The sequence below is a fragment of the Engystomops pustulosus genome, chromosome 9, assembly GCF_040894005.1.
Source record: "Engystomops pustulosus chromosome 9, aEngPut4.maternal, whole genome shotgun sequence".
In the NCBI taxonomy this organism is placed as follows: Eukaryota; Metazoa; Chordata; class Amphibia; order Anura; family Leptodactylidae; genus Engystomops; species Engystomops pustulosus.
In genome coordinates this window covers 62,025,029-62,037,150 of record NC_092419.1, presented here as the reverse complement: position 1 = coordinate 62,037,150, position 12,122 = coordinate 62,025,029, and the positions used below count along the sequence as shown (strand labels likewise).

Genomic DNA, 12,122 nt, shown 5'->3' with positions numbered 1-12,122 from the left:
CAGCTGTTCAATTTGAACCTTCTTTTGCTATCTCATAGAGAAACTAACACAATTTTCAGGTTCAAAAAGGTCAACGGAACTTGGGATTCCCAGCCAGTCTCCCATGCTGGTACTTGCCATGCCTTAAGCTGCATTGCTGCTGCGATCTGACGAGAGCAGGCACATTCAGCTTAGAATGGCCGTTGACAGCAGCTGTTCAATTTGAACCTTCTTTTACTATCTCATAGAGAAACTAACACATTTTCAGGTTCAAAAAGGTCAACGGAACTTGGAATTCCCAGCCAGTCTCCCATGCTGGTACTTGCCAAGCCTTACGCTGCATTGCTGCTGCGATCTGACGAGAGCAGGCACATTCAGCTTAGAATGGCCGTTGACAGCAGCTGTTCAATTTGCACCTTCTTTTACTATCTCATAGAGAAACTAACACAATTTTCAGGTTCAAAAAGGTCAACGGAACTTGGGATTCCCAGCCAGTCTCCCATGCTGGTACTTGCCAAGCCTTAAGCTGCATTGCTGCTGCGATCTGACGAGAGCAGGCACATTCAGCTTAGAATGGCCGTTGACAGCAGCATTTCAAATTGAACCTTCTTTTACTATCTCATAGAGAAACTAAAACAATTTTCAAGTTCAAAAAGGTCAACAGAACTTGGGATTCCCAGCCAGTCTCCCATGCTGGTACTTGCCAAGCCTTAAGCTGCATCGCTGCTGCGATCTGACAAGAGCACGCACATTCAGCTTAGAATGGCCGTTGACAGCAGCTGTTCAATTTGAACCTTCTTTTACTATCTCATGGAGAAACTAACACAATTTTCAGGTTCAAAAAGGTCAACAGAACTTGGGATTCCCAGCCAGTCTCCCATGCTGGTACTTACCAAGCCTTAAGCTGCATTGCTGCTGCTATCTGACGAGAGCAGGCACATTCAGCTTAGAATTGAAGTTGACAGCAGCTGTTCAATTTGAACCTTCTTTTGCTATCTCATAGAGAAACTAACACAATTTTCAGGTTCAAAAAGGTCAACGGAACTTGGGATTCCCAGCCAGTCTCCCATGCTGGTACTTGCCAAGCCTTAAGCTGCATTGCTGCTGCGATCTGACGAGAGCAGGCACATTCAGCTTAGAATGGCCGTTGACAGCAGCATTTCAAATTGAACCTTCTTTTACTATTTCATAGAGAAACTAACACAATTTTCAAGTTCAAAAAGGTCAACAGAACTTGGGATTCCCAGCCAGTCTCCCATGCTGGTACTTGCCAAGCCTTAAGCTGCATCGCTGCTGCGATCTGATAAGAGCACGCACATTCAGCTTAGAATGGCCGTTGACAGCAGCTGTTCAATTGGAACCTTCTTTTACTATCTCATGGAGAAACTAACACAATTTTCAGGTTCAAAAAGGTCAACAGAACTTGGGATTCCCAGCCAGTCTCCCATGCTGGTACTTGCCAAGCCTTAAGCTGCATTGCTGCTGCGATCTGACGAGAGCAGGCACATTCAGCTTAGAATGGCCGTTGAAAGCAGCTGCTCAATTTGAACCTTCTTTTGCTATCTCATAGAGAAACTAACACAATTTTCAGGTTCAAAAAGGTCAACGGAACTTGAGATTCCCAGCCAGTCTCCCATGCTGGTACTTGCCAAGCCTTAAGCTGCATTGCTGCTGCGATCTGACGAGAGCAGGCACATTCAGCTTAGAATGGCCGTTGACAGCAGCTGTTCAATTTGAACCTTCTTTTACTATCTCATAGAGAAACTAACACATTTTCAGGTTCAAAAAGGTCAACGGAACTTGGAATTCCCAGCCAGTCTCCCATGCTGGTACTTGCCAAGCCTTACGCTGCATTGCTGCTGCGATCTGACGAGAGCAGGCACATTCAGCTTAGAATGGCCGTTGACAGCAGCTGTTCAATTTGAACCTTCTTTTGCTATCTCATAGAGAAACTAACACAATTTTCAGGTTCAAAAAGGTCAACGGAACTTGGGATTCCCAGCCAGTCTCCCATGCTGGTACTTGCCAAGCCTTAAGCTGCATTGCTGCTGCGATCTGATGAGAGCAGGCACATTCAGCTTAGAATGGCCGTTGACAGCAGCTGTTCAATTTGAACCTTCTTTTACTATCTCATAGAGAAACTAACACATTTTCAGGTTCAAAAAGGTCAACGGAACTTGGAATTCCCAGCCAGTCTCCCATGCTGGTACTTGCCAAGCCTTAAGCTGCATTGCTGCTGCGATCTGACGAGAGCAGGCACATTCAGCTTAGAATGGCCGTTGACAGCAGCTGTTCAATTTGAACCTTCTTTTACTATCTCATAGAGAAACTAACACAATTTTCAGGTTCAAAAAGGTCAACAGAACTTGGGATTCCCAGCCAGTCTCCCATGCTGGTACTTGCCAAGCCTTAAGCTGCATCGCTGCTGCGATCTGACAAGAGCACACACATTCAGCTTAGAATGGCCGTTGACAGCAGTTGTTCAATTTGAACCTTCTTCTACTATCTCATATAGAAACTAACACAATTTTCAGGTTCAAAAAGGTCACCAGAACTTGGGATTCCAAGCCAGTCTCCCATGCTGGTACTTGCCAAGCTTTAAGCTGCATTGCTGCTGCGATCTGACAAGAGCAGGCACATTCAGCTTAGAATGGCCATTGACAGCAGCTGTTCAATCTGAACCTTCTTTTACTATCTCATAGAGAAACTAACACAATTTTCAGGTTCAAAAAGGTCAACAGAACTTGGGATTCCCAGCCAGTCTCCCATGCTGGTACTTGCCAAGCCTTAAGCTGCATTGCTGCTGCGATCTGACAAGAGCAGGCACATTCAGCTTAGAATGGCCGTTGACAGCAGCTGTTCAATTTGAACCTTCTTTTGCTATCTCATAGAGAAACTAACACAATTTTCAGGTTCAAAAAGGTCAACGGAACTTGGGATTCCCAGCCAGTCTCCCATGCTGGTACTTGCCAAGCCTTAAGCTGCATTGCTGCTGCGATCTGACGAGAGCAGGCACATTCAGCTTAGAATGGCCGTTGACAGCAGCTGTTCAATTTGAACCTTCTTTTACTATCTCATAGAGAAACTAACACAATTTTCAGGTTCAAAAAGGTCAACAGAACTTGGGATTCCCAGCCAGTCTCCCATGCTGGTACTTGCCAAGCCTTAAGCTGCATTGCTGCTGCGATCTGACGAGAGCAGGCACATTCAGCTTAGAATGGCCGTTGACAGCAGCTGTTCAATTTGAACCTTCTTTTGCTATCTCATAGAGAAACTAACACAATTCTCAGGTTCAAAGAGGTCAACGGAACTTGGGATTCCCAGCCAGTCTCCCATGCTGGTACTTGCCAAGCCTTAAGCTGCATTGCTGCTGCGATCTGACGAGAGCAGGCACATTCAGCTTAGAATTGCCGTTGACAGCAGTTGTTCAATTTGAACCTTCTTCTACTATCTCATATAGAAACTAACACAATTTTCAGGTTCAAAAAGGTCACCAGAACTTGGGATTCCAAGGCAGTCTCCCATGCTGGTACTTGCCAAGCCTTAAGCTGCATTGCTGCTGCGATCTGACGAGAGCAGGCACATTCAGCTTAGAATGGCCGTTGACAGCAGCTGTTCAATTTGAACCTTCTTTTACTATCTCATAGAGAAACTAACACATTTTCAGGTTCAAAAAGGTCAACGGAACTTGGAATTCCCAGCCAGTCTCCCATAATGGTACTTGCCAAGCCTTACACTGCATTGCTGCTGCGATCTGACGAGAGCAGGCACATTCAGCTTAGAATGGCCGTTGACAGCAGCTGTTCAATTTGAACCTTCTTTTACTATCTCATAGAGAAACTAACACATTTTTAGGTTCAAAAAGGTCAACGGAACTTGGAATTCCCAGCCAGTCTCCCATGCTGGTACTTGCCAAGCCTTACGCTGCATTGCTGCTGCGATCTGACGAGAGCAGGCACATTCAGCTTAGAATGGCCGTTGACAGCAGCTGTTCAATTTGAACCTTCTTTTGCTATCTCATAGAGAAACTAACACAATTTTCAGGTTCAAAAAGGTCAACGGAACTTGGGATTCCCAGCCAGTCTCCCATGCTGGTACTTGCCAAGCCTTAAGCTGCATTGCTGCTGCGATCTGACGAGAGCAGGCACATTCAGCTTAGAATGGCCGTTGACAGCAGCATTTCAAATTGAACCTTCTTTTACTATCTCATAGAGAAACTAAAACAATTTTCAAGTTCAAAAAGGTCAACAGAACTTGGGATTCCCAGCCAGTCTCCCATGCTGGTACTTGCCAAGCCTTAAGCTGCATCGCTGCTGCGATCTGACAAGAGCACGCACATTCAGCTTAGAATGGCCGTTGACAGCAGCTGTTCAATTTGAACCTTCTTTTACTATCTCATGGAGAAACTAACACAATTTTCAGGTTCAAAAAGGTCAACAGAACTTGGGATTCCCAGCCAGTCTCCCATGCTGGTACTTGCCAAGCCTTAAGCTGCATTGCTGCTGCGATCTGACGAGAGCAGGCACATTCAGCTTAGAATGGCCGTTGAAAGCAGCTGTTCAATTTGAACCTTCTTTTGCTATCTCATAGAGAAACTAACACAATTTTCAGGTTCAAAAAGGTCAACGGAACTTGGGATTCCCAGCCAGTCTCCCATGCTGGTACTTGCCAAGCCTTAAGCTGCATTGCTGCTGCGATCTGACGAGAGCAGGCACATTCAGCTTAGAATGGCCGTTGACAGCAGCTGTTCAATTTGAACCTTCTTTTACTATCTCATAGAGAAACTAACACATTTTCAGGTTCAAAAAGGTCAACGGAACTTGGAATTCCCAGCCAGTCTCCCATGCTGGTACTTGCCAAGCCTTACGCTGCATTGCTGCTGCGATCTGACGAGAGCAGGCACATTCAGCTTAGAATGGCCGTTGACAGCAGCTGTTCAATTTGCACCTTCTTTTACTATCTCATAGAGAAACTAACACAATTTTCAGGTTCAAAAAGGTCAACGGAACTTGGGATTCCCAGCCAGTCTCCCATGCTGGTACTTGCCAAGCCTTAAGCTGCATTGCTGCTGCGATCTGACGAGAGCAGGCACATTCAGCTTAGAATGGCCGTTGAAAGCAGCATTTCAAATTGAACCTTCTTTTACTATCTCATAGAGAAACTAAAACAATTTTCAAGTTCAAAAAGGTCAACAGAACTTGGGATTCCCAGCCAGTCTCCCATGCTGGTACTTGCCAAGCCTTAAGCTGCATCGCTGCTGCGATCTGACAAGAGCACGCACATTCAGCTTAGAATGGCCGTTGACAGCAGCTGTTCAATTTGAACCTTCTTTTACTATCTCATGGAGAAACTAACACAATTTTCAGGTTCAAAAAGGTCAACAGAACTTGGGATTCCCAGCCAGTCTCCCATGCTGGTACTTACCAAGCCTTAAGCTGCATTGCTGCTGCTATCTGACGAGAGCAGGCACATTCAGCTTAGAATGGACGTTGACAGCAGCTCTTCAATTTGAACCTTCTTTTGCTATCTCATAGAGAAACTAACACAATTTTAAGGTTCAAAAAGGTCAACGGAACTTGGGATTCCCAGCCAGTCTCCCATGCTGGTACTTGCCAAGCCTTAAGCTGCATTGCTGCTGCGATCTGACGAGAGCAGGCACATTCAGCTTAGAATGGCCGTTGACAGCAGCTGTTCAATTTGAACCTTCTTTTGCTATCTCATAGAGAAACTAACACAATTTTCAGGTTCAAAAAGGTCAACAGAACTTGGGATTCCCAGCCAGTCTCCCATGCTGGTACTTGCCAAGCCTTAAGCTGCATTGCTGCTGCGATCTGACGAGAGCAGGCACATTCAGCTTAGAATGGCCGTTGACAGCAGCATTTCAAATTGAACCTTCTTTTACTATTTCATAGAGAAACTAAAACAATTTTCAAGTTCAAAAAGGTCAACAGAACTTGGGATTCCCAGCCAGTCTTCCATGCTGGTACTTGCCAAGCCTTAAGCTGCATCGCTGCTGCGATCTGACAAGAGCACGCACATTCAGCTTAGAATGGCCGTTGACAGCAGCTGTTCAATTTGAACCTTCTTTTACTATCTCATGGAGAAACTAACACAATTTTCAGGTTCAAAAAGGTCAACAGAACTTGGGATTCCCAGCCAGTCTCCCATGCTGGTACTTGCCAAGCCTTAAGCTGCATTGCTGCTGCGATCTGACGAGAGCAGGCACATTCAGCTTAGAATGGCCGTTGAAAGCAGCTGCTCAATTTGAACCTTCTTTTGCTATCTCATAGAGAAACTAACACAATTTTCAGGTTCAAAAAGGTCAACGGAACTTGGGATTCCCAGCCAGTCTCCCATGCTGGTACTTGCCAAGCCTTAAGCTGCATTGCTGCTGCGATCTGACGAGAGCAGGCACATTCAGCTTAGAATGGCCGTTGACAGCAGCTGTTCAATTTGAACCTTCTTTTACTATCTCATAGAGAAACTAACACATTTTCAGGTTCAAAAAGGTCAACGGAACTTGGAATTCCCAGCCAGTCTCCCATGCTGGTACTTGCCAAGCCTTACGCTGCATTGCTGCTGCGATCTGACGAGAGCAGGCACATTCAGCTTAGAATGGCCGTTGACAGCAGCTGTTCAATTTGCACCTTCTTTTACTATCTCATAGAGAAACTAACACAATTTTCAGGTTCAAAAAGGTCAACGGAACTTGGGATTCCCAGCCAGTCTCCCATGCTGGTACTTGCCAAGCCTTAAGCTGCATTGCTGCTGCGATCTGACGAGAGCAGGCACATTCAGCTTAGAATGGCCGTTGACAGCAGCATTTCAAATTGAACCTTCTTTTACTATCTCATAGAGAAACTAAAACAATTTTCAAGTTCAAAAAGGTCAACAGAACTTGGGATTCCCAGCCAGTCTCCCATGCTGGTACTTGCCAAGCCTTAAGCTGCATTGCTGCTGCGATCTGACGAGAGCACACACATTCAGCTTAGAATGGCCGTTGACAGCAGTTGTTCAATTTGAACCTTCTTCTACTATCTCATATAGAAACTAACACAATTTTCAGGTTCAAAAAGGTCACCAGTACTTGGGATTCCAAGCCAGTCTCCCATGCTGGTACTTGCCAAGCCTTAAGCTGCATTGCTGCTGCGATCTGACAAGAGCAGGCACATTCAGCTTAGAATGGTCGTTGACAGCAGCTGTTCAATTTGAACCTTCTTTTACTATCTCATAGAGAAACTAACACAATTTTCAGGTTCAAAAAGGTCAACAGAACTTGGGATTCCCAGCCCATCTCCCATGCTGGTACTTGCCAAGCCTTAAGCTGCATTGCTGCTGCGATCTGACAAGAGCAGGCACATTCAGCTTAGAATGGCCGTTGACAGCAGTTGTTCAATTTGAACCTTCTTCTACTATCTCATATAGAAACTAACACAATTTTCAGGTTCAAAAAGGTCACCAGAACTTGGGATTCCAAGCCAGTCTCCCATGCTGGTACTTGCCAAGCCTTAAGCTGCATTGCTGCTGCGATCTGACAAGAGCAGGCACATTCAGCTTGGAATGGCCGTTGACAGCAGTTGTTCAATTTGAACCTTCTTCTACTATCTCATATAGAAACTAACACAATTTTCAGGTTCAAAAAGGTCACCAGAACTTGGGATTCCAAGCCAGTCTCCCATGCTGGTACTTGCCAAGCCTTAAGCTGCATTGCTGCTGCGATCTGACGAGAGCAGGCACATTCAGCTTAGAATGGCCGTTGACAGCAGCTGTTCAATTTGAACCTTCTTTTACTATCTCATAGAGAAACTAACACATTTTCAGGTTCAAAAAGGTCAACGGAACTTGGAATTCCCAGCCAGTCTCCCATGCTGGTACTTGCCAAGCCTTACGCTGCATTGCTGCTGCGATCTGACAAGAGCAGGCACATTCAGCTTAGAATGGCCGTTGACAGCAGCTGTTCAATTTGAACCTTCTTTTGCTATCTCATAGAGAAACTAACACAATTTTCAGGTTCAAAAAGGTCAACGGAACTTGGGATTCCCAGCCAGTCTCCCATGCTGGTACTTGCCAAGCCTTAAGCTGCATTGCTGCTGCGATCTGATGAGAGCAGGCACATTCAGCTTAGAATGGCCGTTGACAGCAGCTGTTCAATTTGAACCTTCTTTTACTATCTCATAGAGAAACTAACACATTTTCAGGTTCAAAAAGGTCAACGGAACTTGGAATTCCCAGCCAGTCTCCCATGCTGGTACTTGCCAAGCCTTAAGCTGCATTGCTGCTGCGATCTGACGAGAGCAGGCACATTCAGCTTAGAATGGCCGTTGACAGCAGCTGTTCAATTTGAACCTTCTTTTACTATCTCATAGAGAAACTAACACAATTTTCAGGTTCAAAAAGGTCAACAGAACTTGGGATTCCCAGCCAGTCTCCCATGCTGGTACTTGCCAAGCCTTAAGCTGCATCGCTGCTGCGATCTGACAAGAGCACACACATTCAGCTTAGAATGGCCGTTGACAGCAGTTGTTCAATTTGAACCTTCTTCTACTATCTCATATAGAAACTAACACAATTTTCAGGTTCAAAAAGGTCACCAGAACTTGGGATTCCAAGCCAGTCTCCCATGCTGGTACTTGCCAAGCCTTAAGCTGCATTGCTGCTGCGATCTGACAAGAGCAGGCACATTCAGCTTAGAATGGCCGTTGACAGCAGCTGTTCAATTTGAACCTTCTTTTACTATCTCATAGAGAAACTAACACAATTTTCAGGTTCAAAAAGGTCAACAGAACTTGGGATTCCCAGCCAGTCTCCCATGCTGGTACTTGCCAAGCCTTAAGCTGCATTGCTGCTGCGATCTGACGAGAGCAGGCACATTCAGCTTAGAATGGCCGTTGACAGCAGCTGTTCAATTTGAACCTTCTTTTACTATCTCATAGAGAAACTAACACAATTTTCAGGTTCAAAAAGGTCAACAGAACTTGGGATTCCCAGCCAGTCTCCCATGCTGGTACTTGCCAAGCCTTAAGCTGCATCGCTGCTGCGATCTGACAAGAGCACACACATTCAGCTTAGAATGGCCGTTGACAGCAGTTGTTCAATTTGAACCTTCTTCTACTATCTCATATAGAAACTAACACAATTTTCAGGTTCAAAAAGGTCACCAGAACTTGGGATTCCAAGCCAGTCTCCCATGCTGGTACTTGCCAAGCCTTAAGCTGCATTGCTGCTGCGATCTGACAAGAGCAGGCACATTCAGCTTAGAATGGCCGTTGACAGCAGCTGTTCAATTTGAACCTTCTTTTACTATCTCATAGAGAAACTAACACAATTTTCAGGTTCAAAAAGGTCAACAGAACTTGGGATTCCCAGCCAGTCTCCCATGCTGGTACTTGCCAAGCCTTAAGCTGCATTGCTGCTGCGATCTGACAAGAGCAGGCACATTCAGCTTAGAATGGCCGTTGACAGCAGCTGTTCAATTTGAACCTTCTTTTGCTATCTCATAGAGAAACTAACACAATTCTCAGGTTCAAAGAGGTCAACGGAACTTGGGATTCCCAGCCAGTCTCCCATGCTGGTACTTGCCAAGCCTTAAGCTGCATTGCTGCTGCGATCTGACGAGAGCAGGCACATTCAGCTTAGAATTGCCGTTGACAGCAGTTGTTCAATTTGAACCTTCTTCTACTATCTCATATAGAAACTAACACAATTTTCAGGTTCAAAAAGGTCACCAGAACTTGGGATTCCAAGGCAGTCTCCCATGCTGGTACTTGCCAAGCCTTAAGCTGCATTGCTGCTGCGATCTGACGAGAGCAGGCACATTCAGCTTAGAATGGCCGTTGACAGCAGCTGTTCAATTTGAACCTTCTTTTACTATCTCATAGAGAAACTAACACATTTTCAGGTTCAAAAAGGTCAACGGATTTTGGAATTCCCAGCCAGTCTCCCATGCTGGTACTTGCCAAGCCTTACACTGCATTGCTGCTGCGATCTGACGAGAGCAGGCACATTCAGCTTAGAATGGCCGTTGACAGCAGCTGTTCAATTTGAACCTTCTTTTACTATCTCATATAGAAACTAACACAATTTTCAGGTTCAAAAAGGTCACCAGAACTTGGGATTCCAAGCCAGTCTCCCATGCTGGTACTTGCCAAGCCTTAAGCTGCATTGCTGCTGCGATCTGACAAGAGCAGGCACATTCAGCTTAGAATGGCCGTTGACAGCAGCTGTTCAATTTGAACCTTCTTTTACTATCTCATAGAGAAACTAACACAATTTTCAGGTTCAAAAAGGTCAACAGAACTTGGGATTCCCAGCCAGTCTCCCATGCTGGTACTTGCCAAGCCTTAAGCTGCATTGCTGCTGCGATCTGACAAGAGCAGGCACATTCAGCTTAGAATGGCCGTTGACAGCAGCTGTTCAATTTGAACCTTCTTTTGCTATCTCATAGAGAAACTAACACAATTCTCAGGTTCAAAGAGGTCAACGGAACTTGGGATTCCCAGCCAGTCTCCCATGCTGGTACTTGCCAAGCCTTAAGCTGCATTGCTGCTGCGATCTGACGAGAGCAGGCACATTCAGCTTAGAATTGCCGTTGACAGCAGTTGTTCAATTTGAACCTTCTTCTACTATCTCATATAGAAACTAACACAATTTTCAGGTTCAAAAAGGTCACCAGAACTTGGGATTCCAAGGCAGTCTCCCATGCTGGTACTTGCCAAGCCTTAAGCTGCATTGCTGCTGCGATCTGACGAGAGCAGGCACATTCAGCTTAGAATGGCCGTTGACAGCAGCTGTTCAATTTGAACCTTCTTTTACTATCTCATAGAGAAACTAACACATTTTCAGGTTCAAAAAGGTCAACGGATTTTGGAATTCCCAGCCAGTCTCCCATGCTGGTACTTGCCAAGCCTTACACTGCATTGCTGCTGCGATCTGACGAGAGCAGGCACATTCAGCTTAGAATGGCCGTTGACAGCAGCTGTTCAATTTGAACCTTCTTTTACTATCTCATAGAGAAACTAACACATTTTCAGGTTCAAAAAGGTCAACGGAACTTGGAATTCCCAGCCAGTCTCCCATGCTGGTACTTGCCAAGCCTTACGCTGCATTGCTGCTGCGATCTGACGAGAGCAGGCACATTCAGCTTAGAATGGCCGTTGACAGCAGCTGTTCAATTTGAACCTTCTTTTGCTATCTCATAGAGAAACTAACACAATTTTCAGGTTCAAAAAGGTCAACGGAACTTGGGATTCCCAGCCAGTCTCCCATGCTGGTACTTGCCAAGCCTTAAGCTGCATTGCTGCTGCAAACTGATGAGAGCAGGCACATTCAGCTTAGAATGGCCGTTGACAGCAGCTGTTCAATTTGAACCTTCTTTTACTATCTCATAGAGAAACTAACACATTTTCAGGTTCAAAAAGGTCAACGGAACTTGGAATTCCCAGCCAGTCTCCCATGCTGGTACTTGCCAAGCCTTAAGCTGCATTGCTGCTGCGATCTGACGAGAGCAGGCACATTCAGCTTAGAATGGCCGTTGACAGCAGCTGTTCAATTTGAACCTTCTTTTACTATCTCATAGAGAAACTAACACATTTTCAGGTTCAAAAAGGTCAACGGAACTTGGAATTCCCAGCCAGTCTCCCATGCTGGTACTTGCCAAGCCTTAAGCTGCATTGCTGCTGCGATCTGACGAGAGCAGGCACATTCAGCTTAGAATGGCCGTTGACAGCAGCTGTTCAATTTGAACCTTCTTTTACTATCTCATAGAGAAACTAACACAATTTTCAGGTTCAAAAAGGTCAACAGAACTTGGGATTCCCAGCCAGTCTCCCATGCTGGTACTTGCCAAGCCTTAAGCTGCATCGCTGCTGCGATCTGACAAGAGCACACACATTCAGCTTAGAATGGCCGTTGACAGCAGTTGTTCAATTTGAACCTTCTTCTACTATCTCATATAGAAACTAACACAATTTTCAGGTTCAAAAAGGTCACCAGAACTTGGGATTCCAAGCCAGTCTCCCATGCTGGTACTTGCCAAGCCTTAAGCTGCATTGCTGCTGCGATCTGACAAGAGCAGGCACATTCAGCTTAGAATGGCCGTTGACAGCAGCTGTTCAATTTGAACCTTCTTTTACTATCTCATAGAG

The 12,122-nt window shown here is 45.4% G+C and overlaps 12 pseudogenes; all 12 read right to left on the bottom strand.

Moving 5' to 3' along the window:
- Positions 1–1,957: 1,957 nt before the first annotated feature.
- LOC140098617 (5S ribosomal RNA) lies at positions 1,958–2,075 on the bottom strand (annotated as a pseudogene).
- A 2,902-nt stretch (positions 2,076–4,977) lies between these two features.
- On the bottom strand, positions 4,978–5,095 carry LOC140098684 (5S ribosomal RNA; annotated as a pseudogene).
- A 2,904-nt stretch (positions 5,096–7,999) lies between these two features.
- Positions 8,000–8,117, bottom strand: LOC140098616 (5S ribosomal RNA; annotated as a pseudogene).
- Positions 8,118–8,753: 636 nt separating this feature from the next.
- LOC140078887 (5S ribosomal RNA) lies at positions 8,754–8,872 on the bottom strand (annotated as a pseudogene).
- Positions 8,873–9,320: 448 nt separating this feature from the next.
- LOC140090947 (5S ribosomal RNA) lies at positions 9,321–9,439 on the bottom strand (annotated as a pseudogene).
- A 70-nt stretch (positions 9,440–9,509) lies between these two features.
- On the bottom strand, positions 9,510–9,628 carry LOC140083865 (5S ribosomal RNA; annotated as a pseudogene).
- A 636-nt stretch (positions 9,629–10,264) lies between these two features.
- Positions 10,265–10,383, bottom strand: LOC140090946 (5S ribosomal RNA; annotated as a pseudogene).
- A 70-nt stretch (positions 10,384–10,453) lies between these two features.
- Positions 10,454–10,572, bottom strand: LOC140083864 (5S ribosomal RNA; annotated as a pseudogene).
- A 446-nt stretch (positions 10,573–11,018) lies between these two features.
- Positions 11,019–11,137, bottom strand: LOC140087585 (5S ribosomal RNA; annotated as a pseudogene).
- A 70-nt stretch (positions 11,138–11,207) lies between these two features.
- On the bottom strand, positions 11,208–11,326 carry LOC140093932 (5S ribosomal RNA; annotated as a pseudogene).
- Positions 11,327–11,395: 69 nt separating this feature from the next.
- LOC140081900 (5S ribosomal RNA) lies at positions 11,396–11,514 on the bottom strand (annotated as a pseudogene).
- Positions 11,515–11,583: 69 nt separating this feature from the next.
- On the bottom strand, positions 11,584–11,702 carry LOC140081888 (5S ribosomal RNA; annotated as a pseudogene).
- Between the last annotated feature and the right edge of the window lie 420 nt (positions 11,703–12,122).